Raw genomic sequence first — 14468 nt, 5'->3', positions numbered from 1 at the left:
ACACACACACACACACACACACACACACACACACACACACACACACACACACACACACACACACACACATACGTGTAACGCGTGTCAAATGAACACCTTAACTCCCCACCTGCAACTGAACACTTCTACAGTTATTGGTATTTTAGTACGAAAATTTACTATTTGGTACTAAAAACAACATAGAAGACATTGCTGCGGTCGAAATTTGTGAAATATAGTTTTATTTACTCCTTGAATTTTTGCTTATCAAGTGAACACTTTCCTTTACACACTGTCAATTGAACACTTTCCTTTACACACAGGCAATTGAACACTTTTCTTTACACACGGTCAATTGAACACTTTCCTTTACACACAGGCAATTGAACACTTTCCTTTACACACGGTCAATTGAACACTTTCCTTTACACACAGGCAATTGAACACTTTCCTTTACACACAGGGATTGAACACTTTCTTTTACACACGGTCAATTGAACACTTTCCTTTACACACGGTCAATTGAACACTTTCCTTTACACACAGGCAATTGAACACTCTGAAACACGCGGCCAGTTAAACACTCTGATACACACGGGCAATCAAACACTTTGAAACATCCAAACAATCATTCTCACCACGCTAAATACATAAGGCCAATCTCTAAAACTTACAAAAAAAGTGTGAAACGATTACATAAATGGAAATTGGGATGGGATAGACAGGGAATCCACACATTTCGTTGAAATTATCGCCTTAAGAAAATCAACAACAAAAAAAGGGGGGGGGGGTAGTATTGATTGGATGATTGATTGCTTATATAATTTACGTCCCGTCGAGAATATTTTATTCATATTGAGACGTAACCAGCTTTAAGCGGAGTACCTATCCAATGTATCCATAGGGTTCAAGGTCGTAGCAGTGAGGGTTCTTTGAAATATCGTGCGAACACCTACTACATGTACGACCAGGGGTCTACGTTTATAAGGTCACATCTAAAAGATCCGTGATTCTCACTTCTAAATGTCGAGCGTTTTGGCGAAGGAGCAATCACTACCAATTTCAACGTCTTAAAATTGGGTTTGCGGATGAACGGTGCTTGAACTCACGACCTCCCGGTTACGAAGCGAACTCTCTACCATTGAGCTACCGCGACCGGTCGGGGGAGGGGTAGTAGTGTCCATAATGATAACTTTAATTGTAATAATAACTTATAATAATTATCATTATATATATATATAATATATATATATATATATAAAGCACTAAATAATCACAACTAGGTACTGAAAATTTTCGCCCCAGCCCGGGGTCGAACCAGCGACGTACGGCACCCACCACCAAGCAAGATTGTCAAACCAGTGCGTAAGTCCACTCGGCCACAACGACTTCCCTGATATATATATATATATATATATATATATATATATATATATATACACACACACACACACACACACACACACACACACACACACACACTTCTATGATTATAGACTCCCTCGTTTGTCAATACATGCTGTACGGGCCAGACTCGGTAGTAATTCAACCAAAAAGTATGATAAATAAAATCAAAATTCTGTATAATGCAGTGCCTAAAAGATCTAAAACAAGTATTAATAATTATATACATTTTTTGTATTACTTTTAAGTTTTTTGTTGACTTTTGATATAGATAAAAATTAGATATCTTTGTAAAAAAAAAAAATGTTACGCGATATCTTAATTCCACTCCAAAAGGTAACATTTTCATGAACATTCTGTGTAAATGTAACTACATAGATGTGGCCTTACAAAAAACTTTAATCAAACGTTGCAAAAACCATAAATTGTTTGAAAATCCGGTGTATAACACCAGTTTATATAACTTCAGAATCAGGATTTGCTCCAGATTCCTTCATATACTGTTACAAAAATATCTACATGTTTATGATATGTACATGGAAATTATGTCAATTTTGACTATCATCTCACTTTGAAATATGAGGACAAAATTGTAATAGAAAACCCCCAAAAATCACGATTTTCCTTCATCTTAGATATTTTTGTTTAGAGATTTCGTGCTTTAGGCACTCATTACGTCCTCCCCTTGGATAATTCCTGGTTTCGCTCCCGACACATGCCAACAACTAAATATCCGCTAAACGTGTTGGACCCCCCCCCCCCCCCCCTCCCACTAAACACGTCTGAAACACACTGAGGACAGGGATGACCAAATTCAAGGGAATATATTACTTTCTGTTTTTGTTCAAAAACTGGACGTGTCCTCTCATGACTTTTGTAATACAAATTCACCAGGATGATTTTTAAAATCTTAATGTTTTACATAAGCTCAAATAATTGAAGTCCAATAATATCCATGTGGTGGAAATATTGCTTGCAAAAATTAATTTAGAGCTCTGTATGAATGACTTGATTATCTCTTTTAATTCAATAGATCTTTTTAATTATATATGCAGGGCTATTTCATAAGTAATTAATGCGCACATCGTTGTTTTGTTTTTAGAAAGAGAGCAACAATTCAATTAAAGAAATCATTCATTCAGTTGTGGATATGTCGAATTAATTAAGGATTATATCTCAATTAGATAATTACTCTCACTAACATAATTATTGCACGCATCAATTTAATTAATGATATCATTAATTCAATAGAAGAGAGCAATAATCCATTTATTGCGCACATTAAGTGATGTTAGCATTAATGAATTATTGCTCTCTTCAATTGAATTGTAGCATGCATTAATTCTATTGTTGGTATCATTAAATTATAATTCATTTGAGGAGAGCAACAATTAAATTATTGTGTGCATCAATTCAGCGGAATAAATAATGATATCAATAATTCAATTCAAATGAAGATATCATTAATTATTTGAAGAGATCTTTGATTGCAATGTTGCGTGCATGAAATGAATTAATAATATCTTCAAATAATTAAAGATATCTTCAAATATCTGAGTTTGTTATTTTGGCGCTCCATAGATCTAAAACTATTCCTAGTGGATTCCAGTGCTTTCTGACTCAAGACATCATACCAGTTCTTGCCACAAATGAATCTCACCATACAAGTGATCTAGCCACCTCTCTTTTAATCTCTTCATAGTATTCATATACGTAAGAGGATTTTTCTCCTTGAAAAGGTGATATTTAAAAATTTGTCACTCTTTAAGGAATTTTATGATCCCCTAATAGTATGTACATATACCATGGTAATTTCTGAACTGTTCGGTGAAAACGTTGACAATCAAGAATCAGTCACTGGTTATTCATGTGAAATTTAGCTATCTCATATGAATAAACTCTTGATTATTTTACTACAATGTTCCATATTAACCAATTTCGGAAATAATTCCTTATTTGTCTTAAATTTTAATTTGATATAAAGATCGAGCAAACTGAAACAATAAACCAAAGTTCACATTGAACACCAGTGAGGCAATCATATACAAATATCAAATTCATATATTACAGAATTCATTAAGATATTTGAATTATTCTAATCTTTTAATGTGTCATGGTAGCAATGAAAACAGCAGGTCTTTTATTCTCAGTCATATATTTTATTATATAACAGGGGATATTACATGTACAATTAGTAAATATATATACATCATATATGTAATTGCATGTGCGAGAAAAATGTATACATACATACATAAGTAATTTAACCACAGACATATCCATAAATTTACATTTAATACATTGAATGAATTGAATATGTCCTTTGATTAAATAATCAACAAAGATGGATCCATATGACAATACATGTATTTGTAAAAGAAAAAAAGGAGTTCCATTTCTCATACAAATGATATAGGTAGAAATATCAAAATCAACAAGAGGCCCATGGGCCACATCGCTCACCTGAGTCATCTTGGCCCTGCTGTTTTGATTTTTAAATGCTATTTTATCAATCTTTATTCTCATGAATAATGTGACCCAAACCTAGCTCTAAAGAACACAACATTACTAAAATGAAATCATATAAGACAAAGATATGACTAGCATGATATTGCTGTTCTGGATAAGACCAAGGTAAAAAGTCGTAGGTCTTGGTATGATATGAAAGACCTTGCCATAAGTAATCAATATACAAAACATAAAAGCCCTATCTAAAATAGTCCTGGATATACTTAATATGTTATACTTTCTTAAAAGTATGTCAAACTCAGAATTCAGGGTCACAAGGTCAAATAACATAATATGATTGATTGTTTTAACTGTTTTCCGCCACACTCAACAATTTTTCAGTTATCTGGTGGTGCCCAGTTTTTATTGGTGGAAGAGAGAACCCAGATACAATGTACCTGGGAAGAGACCACCGACCTTCCGAGAGTAAACTGGGAAACTTTCTCAATTACCGGTGCGAGCAGGATTCAAACCCGCGCCAACCAGAGGTGAGAGGCTCCTCAACAAGATGAAAGGTTTTATCATAAGAAATTCATAATATATAATATATATGAAAGATCTACCTTAAACACAATGTAGTTCAGGACATACTGAATAAGTCAGATTTGTTTTGACATAAAAATTGTATATACAAGATATGAAAGCCCTAGCTTAAATAGTTCAAGAGATATCTTTAAAGAATTTTCCTTTATATCAGCTAGCATATAAAACTTTGACCCCCTATTGTTACCACACCATAACTCCCGGGGAAATGATTTTAACAAACTTGAATATGCACTATGTCAAGAAGGTTTAATGTAAATTTGTGTGCTTCATACTAAATTTGAAAAGAATTCCGTTATTTGAATCGTAGATTGATCGCTGTGCGGTATCTTCATCTTTCAGTTATAGAATTTAGTTAAAAATGTTCAATTGTTAATGTCGACGGACTACAACAGATGCAGATCAATAGCAATATGTCATCTGAGTTTACTCAAGTGACCTAAAATTGTATAATTTTTCTAAAGCTTTTGAAAATTGATAATGCTATAAAAGCCTAGTCTGATCCCTTACACCCCATTTCAATAGTTAAGCGTAAAAACAGACTGGTGGGGATGGGGACCAAACTTAAGAAAGCTGTGAGATTAGTTCAATATTCAAACCTACAGTATTTGAATAATAAGTATTTAACCCAACTGGGATGATTTCATCCAAAATATTTCACTAAAAATATTTGTGAGGATATTAGTTCACACAGACATTATGTTTCAAAATGAGTATGAGTATGGAAATGAACTGGGGTTCAAATTGACAGGCTACTTAACATGGCTACATCAACAAAGAAATTGAAATCACTTGAAGCTGTTTTGGGGTTATATGTGGGTTTAGAAAATATTTGAAAGTATGTTTGGAAACAAGTATAGTGGGAAAATATGTTGGGAATTATTTAATATTAAATTCATGAGACAGCGATGCAGGAATGCAGTGATAGAGGGACTTAAACATGCACTTTTTTTCTCTGCCATAAATTGAAGTTTTTTTTATAAGGGGTTCATCTGAAGCTCTCTTTTCAAAGAGCTACGGTTCTGCATCTAGTTTTTGAGGAGAAGATTTTAAAAGATTTTCCTTGTATATATTTCACATGTAAAACTTAAATCCCCTATTGTGACCCCCACCCTACCCCTGTGAGCTTTTTACAAACTTGAATATGCACTATATATGAATGTAAAACTTTGATTCTCTATTGTGACCCCATCCTACCCCCAGAGACCATGATTTGCACAAAAGAGGAACCTTTCGTGTGAATTCAACTTTCCTGGTCCAGTGGTTCTTGAAAAGGTTTTTTAAATGACCCCACCCTATTTTTGCATTTCCATGATTATTTCCTTTTTGAAGGGTGCATGACCCTTTATATGAACAAACTTGAATACCCTTTATCTATTGATGATGCATACCAAGTTTGATTGAAACTGGCCCAGTGGTTCACTCTGGAGAAGAAAATGAAAATGTGAAAAGTTTATAAACAGACAGACGACAGGCAAAGGTGATCAGAAAAGCTCACTTGAGCCTTTGGCTCAGGTGAGCCAAAAAAGTATACAAACATGTTTAATGTTAAACTTGTTTGTTTTATTGCTAAACAGCTCCATTGCCAGCATCTACCCTTACTGAGCTTCCAGTGTCAGACCTTGATATCAATCATCATCACTCATTTTGACTATCCAGGCCAAATTAATCTTTTTGCAAGGGTGAGGCTTGGCTGTCCTGTCGAGGTTGAAGTTTGTACTTCCACACTTGGCGACCCAGTGGATTGATCCTATCCAATCCTGTAAACTCTAGGTCTTGTTCTAGGATCTCATCCCATGTCAGCTTTGGTCTACCTATGAAGTTCTTTTCTGTTGATAACGATGCATAACATTCTGACAAATCTGCAAAAATATTTAGAGAAGTGATTAGTAAAAGGTCTTCATAGAAATAGCAATAAATGTATAAATAGATAAAAATCATAATTTCTATTTCTACAAAGTAAGTGTTTATCAAATGATCAACTGTAAATTACCTAGGCTGTGTCAAGCTGAATGAGCTAGTTTGTGCAGAACGAACAAAAATTACACCAAACACAGCGACACCTTTTGGAAATTTTATTTTTACAAACTTGAATCTGCACTACAGAGCTGTATGTCAGGAAGCTTTCATGTAAATGTAAACTGCTCTGGCCTAATGGTTCTTGAAAATTCTCTATACTTATTTGAATGTAAAACTTTGATCTCCTATTGTGGCCTCGGCCAACCTTCCCTGGGAGGCATGATTATGACAAACTTGAATCTGCACTATTTCAGGAAGCCTTTACGTAAATTTGTATTTTACTGGCCTTGTTATTTTCCTACTTCTTGTGAAGATTTTCCCTATATATTTGTACATGTAAAACTTTGATCACCTAGTGTGGCCCTATTCTACCCCAGGGGGTCATGATTTGAACAAACTTCAATCTACACTTGTCCGGAAGCTTTCATGTAACTTTCACATCATCTGGCCCAGTGGTTCTTTAGAAGAAGATTTTTAAATGACCCCACCCTATTTTTGCAATTTTGTAATTAGATCTTCCCTTTGAAAGGGGGTGTGGCCCTTTATTTGAACAAACTTGAAAGCCCTTCACCAAGGATGCTTTTTGTCAAGTTAGGTTGAAATTGGCCCAGTGGTTCTTGAGAAGAAGTCAGAAATGTGAAAGTTTACAGACAGACGGACAACAGGGAAAAAGAATGTTCAACTTCAGTGTTACATGAAAATGTACTTCAAAATCACTCAACAACAATTATAATATTGCTGTATGGAAATTTTCTGTCCAAAGAAAACAATGTAAAAAAAATGATGTAATCTACACTCTAGAGCAACATGTGAGAATAATGAACGTGAAATATATATTCTGAAAAAAAACAACAAGAAATGTTTGTAAAACACATATGCCCCCCATGGTGCAAAATTGAAAAGGGTTATACACACACCTCATTTAATTGATAGTATTATCATCAATTCAAAATATTGAGCAGACAATATCTTCCTATGTCAAGAGTGAATTGACCATGTGACCTAAAATTCAATAGGGGTCATCTACTCCTTATGCTGTACCAGTGTACCAAGTTTGGTACGTGTCAATCAAACAAATAATTCTTAAAATATAGGAGACAATATATTACTATGTCCAGTTCAACTTTTGACTTTTGACCTCAAAATCAATATGGGTCATCCTCTTCTGAAGATGTACCAGTGTACTAAGTTTGATGTCTGTCAAGTAAAAGGGTTATCAAGATATTGAGTGGACAGTATATTACTATGTCCAGTTTGACCCTTGACCTTTGACCATGTGACCTCAAAATCAATAGGAGTCATCTTCTCCTGAATATACACCAGTGTACTATTTAAAGTTTGATGTCTGTCAAGCAAAGGGTTCTGAAGATATTGAGCAGACAGTATATTCCAATGTCCAGGTTGACCCTTGATCTTTAAACATGTGACCTCAAAATCAATAGGGATCATCTTCTCCTGAAGATGTACCAGTGTACCAAGTTTGATGTCTGTCAAGCAAAGGGTTCTCAAGATATTGAACGGACAGTATATTCCTATGTCCAGTTTGACCCTTGACCTTTGCTCATGTGACCTCAAAATCATTAAGGGTCATCTTCTCCTGAAGATGTACCAGTGTAACAAGTTTGATGTCTGTCAGGCAAAGGGTTCTCAAGATATTAAACGGACAATATATTCCTATGTCCAGTGTGACCCTTGACCTTTGACCATGTGACCTCAAAATCAATAGGGGTCATCTTCTCCTGAAGACGTATCAGTGTACCAAGTTTGATGTCTGTCAAGAAGAGGGTTCTCAAGATACTGAGCAGACATTATATTCCTATGTCCAGTTTACCCTTGATCTTTGACCATGTGACCTCAAAATCAATAGGGGTCATCTTCTCCTGAAGACGTACTAGTGTAACAAGTTTGATGTCTGTCAAGCAAAGGGTTCTCAAGATATTGAACGGACAATATATTCCTATGTCCAGTGTGACCTTTGACCGTGTGACCTCAAAATCAATAGGGGTCATCTTCTCCTGAAGACATATCAGTGTACTAAGTTTGATGTCTGTCAAGAAAAGGGTTCTCAATATATTGAACGGACAGTATATTCCTACGTCCAGTTTGACCCTTGACCTTTGACCATGTGACCTCAAAATCAATAGGGGTCATCTTCTTCTGAAGATGTACTGGTGTACCAAGTTTGATGTCTGTCAAGCAAAGGGTTCTCTAGACATTGAATGGTCAGTATATTCCCATGCCCAGTTTGACCCTTGACCTTTGACCATATGACCTTAAAATCAATAGGGGTCATCTACTCCTTAGGATGTACCAGTGTGCCAAGTTTGATGTCTTTCAAGCAAAGGGTTCTCAAGATATTGAGCGGACATTATATTCCTATGTCCAGAGTAGATTGACCCTTGACCTTTGGACCTGAAAAACAATAAGGATCCTCTTCTACTCATAACTAACCAGGGTTTGACACTAAGTCACGTCCGACCGACCGAGTCTACTAAATGATAGGTCTGGTCGGGTAAAATGTCGATTTACTAGTCCGACTGGTCATGTTGAAAAAATAAACAAGGAACTTTATTTTAAACCATAAGATATCTTATTTTTAACTTTAAAAAATAACTGTAAAGAGTTTGCGAGCAATTTTGAACCGCGTGATGACAAAATCTCTATTTTTAGTTCGAATACATAGTCGCTGTCGGAAGTGATGTTTTACGACATTTACTCTTTGTTAATGGGTGTAAAGTTATATTTCGGATAAATATATATAAACTGAATTTATTTTCATTTGAAAAAAAACCCAGTTTATTTCAATTGAATATAAGAAAGTGTCTATCACAGGGATCGAAATTAACTTTTTTCACCACTAGCAAATTTTAGCTAGTGGATTATTTTCCAACTAGCAAAATTGAGCTTTTACTAGCATTTTTCAATCGATTACTGTTTTACATGAATTTAAGAAAACAAGCATGTCTCTTTATCAAAATTTTGGGAAAATCTTTTAAAATCTCCTTTAAAGTGCAATAATAAAAATAAGATTGCGAATTCTTTCATTTAAAATTCAATGAATTATCAGACAACATACATGGTGCGGGTCATATGGTACACTTGTGCGGCGTACTCGCTGTCCAGAGATCTACCACCTATTAACAGCATCATGTGGATTGAAATCTTGAAGACTGTTTGCGCCAATTTAAACTATATGTTCAAAACTTTTGGAAATTTCATCTAAAAAAATTCTAGTTGAAAAGAAAACCCCGCGAACTCGAAGTGTATGACTATAGAGTACAGAAGGACACCGCGTGAAATGGTGACACACTGTCATGTGTTGTTTTATATAGACACGGACGAGATCAATATGCTTGCTATTTAAATCAGACGTCTCTGAGACATCCGAAGTGTGTATGAAGTAGGCCATCGACTGAGATGACCTATTTATTCGATCCACGTTTACTTTTTCAATACTTGTATATTCATTCTGTAAAGAGTTTCTATGCACAAGACAAGATTATTGTAAACTTCAAAGTACAGCCAATAAATCGAGGAAATCCGGGAAAAAGATTGGGGTTTTTTCACTCGCAAAAAGTTGCGATCACTTGTGATTTTTTACTCGCAAATTCAATTTTTAACTCGCATTTAGCGAGTATTTCCCCTTAATTTCGTTGCCTGTATCAAATGAATAAATTAAATCGTAAATAGCCATTTTTCGTTGTTGACACATGTGCGGGAATGTCTCGACTTCTCGTCCTCAAGGAAGGATGTTCCGAGAAAAAAAAAGGAGTAGATTGGGAAGTTTGAAAATAAAAGCACCAAATTGAATGACGAGACTAAAGATGTTTTTGAGACAATTAAGTACGTTTTAGTTTAAACTTAACGTTTGTCATTTGAATGAAGTACTTAAATATGGAGAAACCATCAGGGTTTCTTTTCTCTGGAAAGTTGGTCAGGGCTAGTGGATGTAAGGTCAGGTCTAGTAAATATTATTTGAAGTAGCCCGACTGGTCTAGTGCTCAAGAAAGTAAATGTCAAACCCTGCTAACCCACATATGAAATATCATTATCATCAAGTGAATGGTTCTCAAGATATTGAGCGGACAACACATGGTCTACAGACCGACCGACAGACCGACCAACAGGTGCAAAACAATATGCCCCCTCTTTTTCAAAGGGGGGCATAAAAATAAACTCCAACCACCTGCCCATTTTTATTTCCAAACAAAGATGAAAATCTAAAAAATAATTTTATGACTAGGACAAAATAAAAAATGTGTTTGTTTCAGGTCGCCTGCCCGACCCTAAATATATCCACCGACCCTATTAATTTTTTTCAATTTTCCGATTTCAATTCATCGATATACGAACTATTACCCGAAATGCCAAGACATCTATAATTGTAATATTAAAACTCCATCACATACTGTGTATTTTGTCAATTAAACATTGTGCTCTGAACCCATTTTGTATCTGTTAAACACATTATATTACAACTTTAACTATAAAATTTTCATTGATTCGAAGGCACTTATTTATTTTTATAAAAAAAAAATATTTAAAAAAAAATAAAATAAACCTACCTACCAACCCTTTTTTTAAAAATCAGAGGCGACGTAAAACAAACATTTTTTTTTTGGCCCTATGTGGCCTAAAATATTTTGTATACTTACTAATTTCAAAACTCGAAAGGAAATGTTATCCATGTGAAGCCATCGTGCTCTGTTCATCCTCTGGGGAAGACAATTAATTCTTTGATTTGCAGTTTGTGTCATGACTACACCATGATATCTTCTAATCTCGTCATACTATCAGAAAGTAATTTTGGCAGTTGGCAAGTGTATCAATGGTGTTACTTCTTCATGATCAGATCTTCTATACTGTGTCATATTCAGCATAAAGTAACAATTAAGGGCTATCATCTAGTTCTGAGGTACTGAGGAAGGGCTGTTTTTCTCAACACATAGCCTTTCTTCTGGTATTCTTAGGGATACTTTATTCATCTTTTAATTACATTTCCTTCTTGGAGATTAAAAGTTGAAGACCACTGAAAGAAAAAGAAGTGATTTAATGAATTCCATGTAGTTTATCGAATGTGCTGACCAGAATATTATCTAACTGTAGCCCCCCCCCCCCCCCCCCCCCCAAAGCATGCAATGTCATACATGTATCTGAAATCAATACTTATAAAAATTAATTAAAATTAAAATCTTCAAATATACAATCTTGTTACACATCTCCTATATTTTTCACTTACGATAACTCTGAATTTTTAATAAGTGCGTCCTTTTGTCCACAAACTTTTAACAACCCCTCATAAACAATTTACAAATATGATATCAGAAATAATAATCTAAAAAATTATCCTGTTGTTCATAGATGCATGCCATCAACATTAAGAGTATAACAAATAACAAAAGCTCTCCTGACATTGTGCCATTCTGAAAGAAATGAGGTGCTTATACCCCCAAAGGCAGGGGGTTAACCCAGAATTGTGTCTAGAGAGCGGAATAATATATTTATGGAATTAACCAAAAAATTAGTAATAATTTTTTTTTAGCTATGAATTCATGTTAAATAAAGTGCACCGCCATGGCACATGATACGCCCGTCACATATTGTTAACAGTATAGATAGTACCCATTAAAACATTTTTTTTAATATCACCTTAATTAAATGTCACAGTGACCTTAAAGTAGGATGCGACACACCTTCTACCTAAGATGCATTAGTTGACCAATTTTGGTGATTCTAGGTCTAATAGTTTTCAAGTTATGAGCCGGACAAGTTTTTGCCATATATGGCCATATCTTCTTAATGAAAAGTCACAGTGACCTGGTTTTAATGTGCGACATACCTTCTACCCAAGATGTATCTACAGACAAAGTTTGATGATTCTAGGCCTTGTAGTATTTAAGTTACGGGTCGGACACGAAAAAGCTAACAGACGGATGGACAGACACGCCATACCATAATACGTCCCGTCTTAAGACGGGCGTATAAAAATTGGTCATGGTAGCTCAGTGGTAACACAGTCTTCGACATTAACCAGTGGCCTGATGCCCGAGGCCAGTAAAATCGGGATCGGGCTTCTTAAAATATTAAACCCTGGAGTCCGATGGGCCTGTAAATGTTTTCTTATATGTTCTGTATATATTACAAATAAAGCGTGAGATTGACTCAGACTAAATGTCATGACTTAGTAGTCAAATTTCGCATAGAAAAATTATCAACCATGCTGCCTTTTCTGAAGTATAGGGAGGGGGCTCGTCCGGGAAATTCAAAACCACCCAAGCGTATTTCACAATCACAACCATCCGATAAAAAAACCAAAAAAAAAACTGTCGTACGAGGAGAAAAAAACGAAAATTCATGCCCCATTGGACCGAGGGCAGTGTTCAAAATTAACCATAGACCGAGTATATGTCAAATGGCACTGGTCTATGCCAACTGTAATTGAGATAGACCAAATTGTCTATGCCAATTTTCTAGATTTAAAGCAATAAAGTTATCCAAGAGGGCCTTGCATGGTCAGTCGACGTCTGATAAACATTATGAGGAAAGGATGATATTACAGAAATGGAAAGAAAATACACTTTCTAAGTATATTAGAAGTAAATGAAAATGTTTTAAATTTGTGTTATTATTTTTTCAATGTTGTGGTCTATGCCAATTCGATGAGGTCTAAGTCATCTTATTTTGGCATAGACCTGTGGTCTATACCAAGTTTTAAACCAATTTCGAACACTGCGAGGGTAGGCCTTGGCTAACATTTAAAAAATGTTTTGTACGTGGTGTATACAAAACAGAGTTGAACATGAGCTGCTGATGTATCTGCGAGATTAATCAGTCTATGCGAAAGACATCGGACCGTCGGACCTGACCGATGTGCAGTGCCTCAGGTCCGATGCATCATTTTTTACACCGGACCGGAATGTCAGATGTCTCAATGTCCGGTTTTGAGCTTTACTATCTTGATGCGGAGTTTGTTATAAGTAAAAAAAATAGCACACATCCAAATACGTAAATGAATTGATTAAAACCGCATGGACTGTCTAAAGTATTATACGGGAAGGATTCCTGGAATAGTATTACTAGTATAATAAATAAGATTCCCTTGGTTTTGCATTTTCACGTGTTTCACTTTTTTACATTAGGTTTTTCGGTCTGACAAAATTTGGTTCGGTCCGGTGTGTTCATTGATTACACTGGACCGAATGTCCTGTGTGGTCCAAAAACTTTCGCATATACTGGATTAATATGTTGAAAAATAATATAATCCTTTTAATGTCAGTTGTTCTTTAACTATGATCATCTTGACCTGTATTTTCCTACAGTAAAAGAACTGTGCATGTGTCTATAGAGTAGAATCAGCAAATAACAAGAGATCAAATTAGAAAATAAACATTTTGGGCCTGCAAAATATTGTTCGGGCTTGCACAATTATTATACTGGGAGGCCCGAAGGGCCTGTGCTTTACAAAGTTTTTCGTGAAGACTGGTAACAGGATCAAGAAATCATGGTTTCGAGCCATGCTTGTACTTTATTTAGGGTGAAAATGTAGGTAGTGAGGTGAATGCTCCATCATCATATTTAGCATTCAAAAGAGAAAGTTGCTGGTCTTTCAGATGAGACCTTTAAACACCACATGCATGCGTCTAAATGTGTGGCACTTCATACTACTGAAATATTCTCTACAGGTATATACTAAAATCAAACATACACATACATGTATATTCATATACATGTTAAAAATCTTAATTATCATTTTAGAATTTTCTTCTTCTGACAAAATGATGCGCAAGTACATAAATGGAAGCTATGCCACTATATGTCATGACACTGTACAGCTTGATCAGTTGATACATCACATAAACAGTCACAGATGTAAACAATCAAGAAAAACTTAGTACACAACATCACCCCTTAATTTTGAATTGTAGCTGAAGATCATTCTGCCAAGATCGAAATGCAGCTTGGCAATGATTAGCGAGGGTTATATTATTCTTAAAAAGTAGATTGAAATCAAAAGT

The 14468-nt window shown here is 35.2% G+C and overlaps 1 long non-coding RNA gene across 1 annotated transcript; it reads right to left on the bottom strand.

Moving 5' to 3' along the window:
- Positions 1–3521: 3521 nt before the first annotated feature.
- On the bottom strand, positions 3522–11570 carry LOC130053396 (uncharacterized). Its single transcript, XR_008801972.1, has 2 exons — positions 11109–11570; positions 3522–6296 (listed from the first exon to the last, which is right to left on the bottom strand). It is a non-coding gene; the product is annotated as an uncharacterized LOC130053396 (long non-coding RNA).
- Between the last annotated feature and the right edge of the window lie 2898 nt (positions 11571–14468).

Source organism: Ostrea edulis, chromosome 3 (assembly GCF_947568905.1).
Source record: "Ostrea edulis chromosome 3, xbOstEdul1.1, whole genome shotgun sequence".
NCBI classification, from domain to species: domain Eukaryota; kingdom Metazoa; phylum Mollusca; class Bivalvia; order Ostreida; family Ostreidae; genus Ostrea; species Ostrea edulis.
The sequence above is the reverse complement of the archived record's forward strand: the minus strand, read 5'-3'. Positions and strand labels throughout refer to the sequence as shown.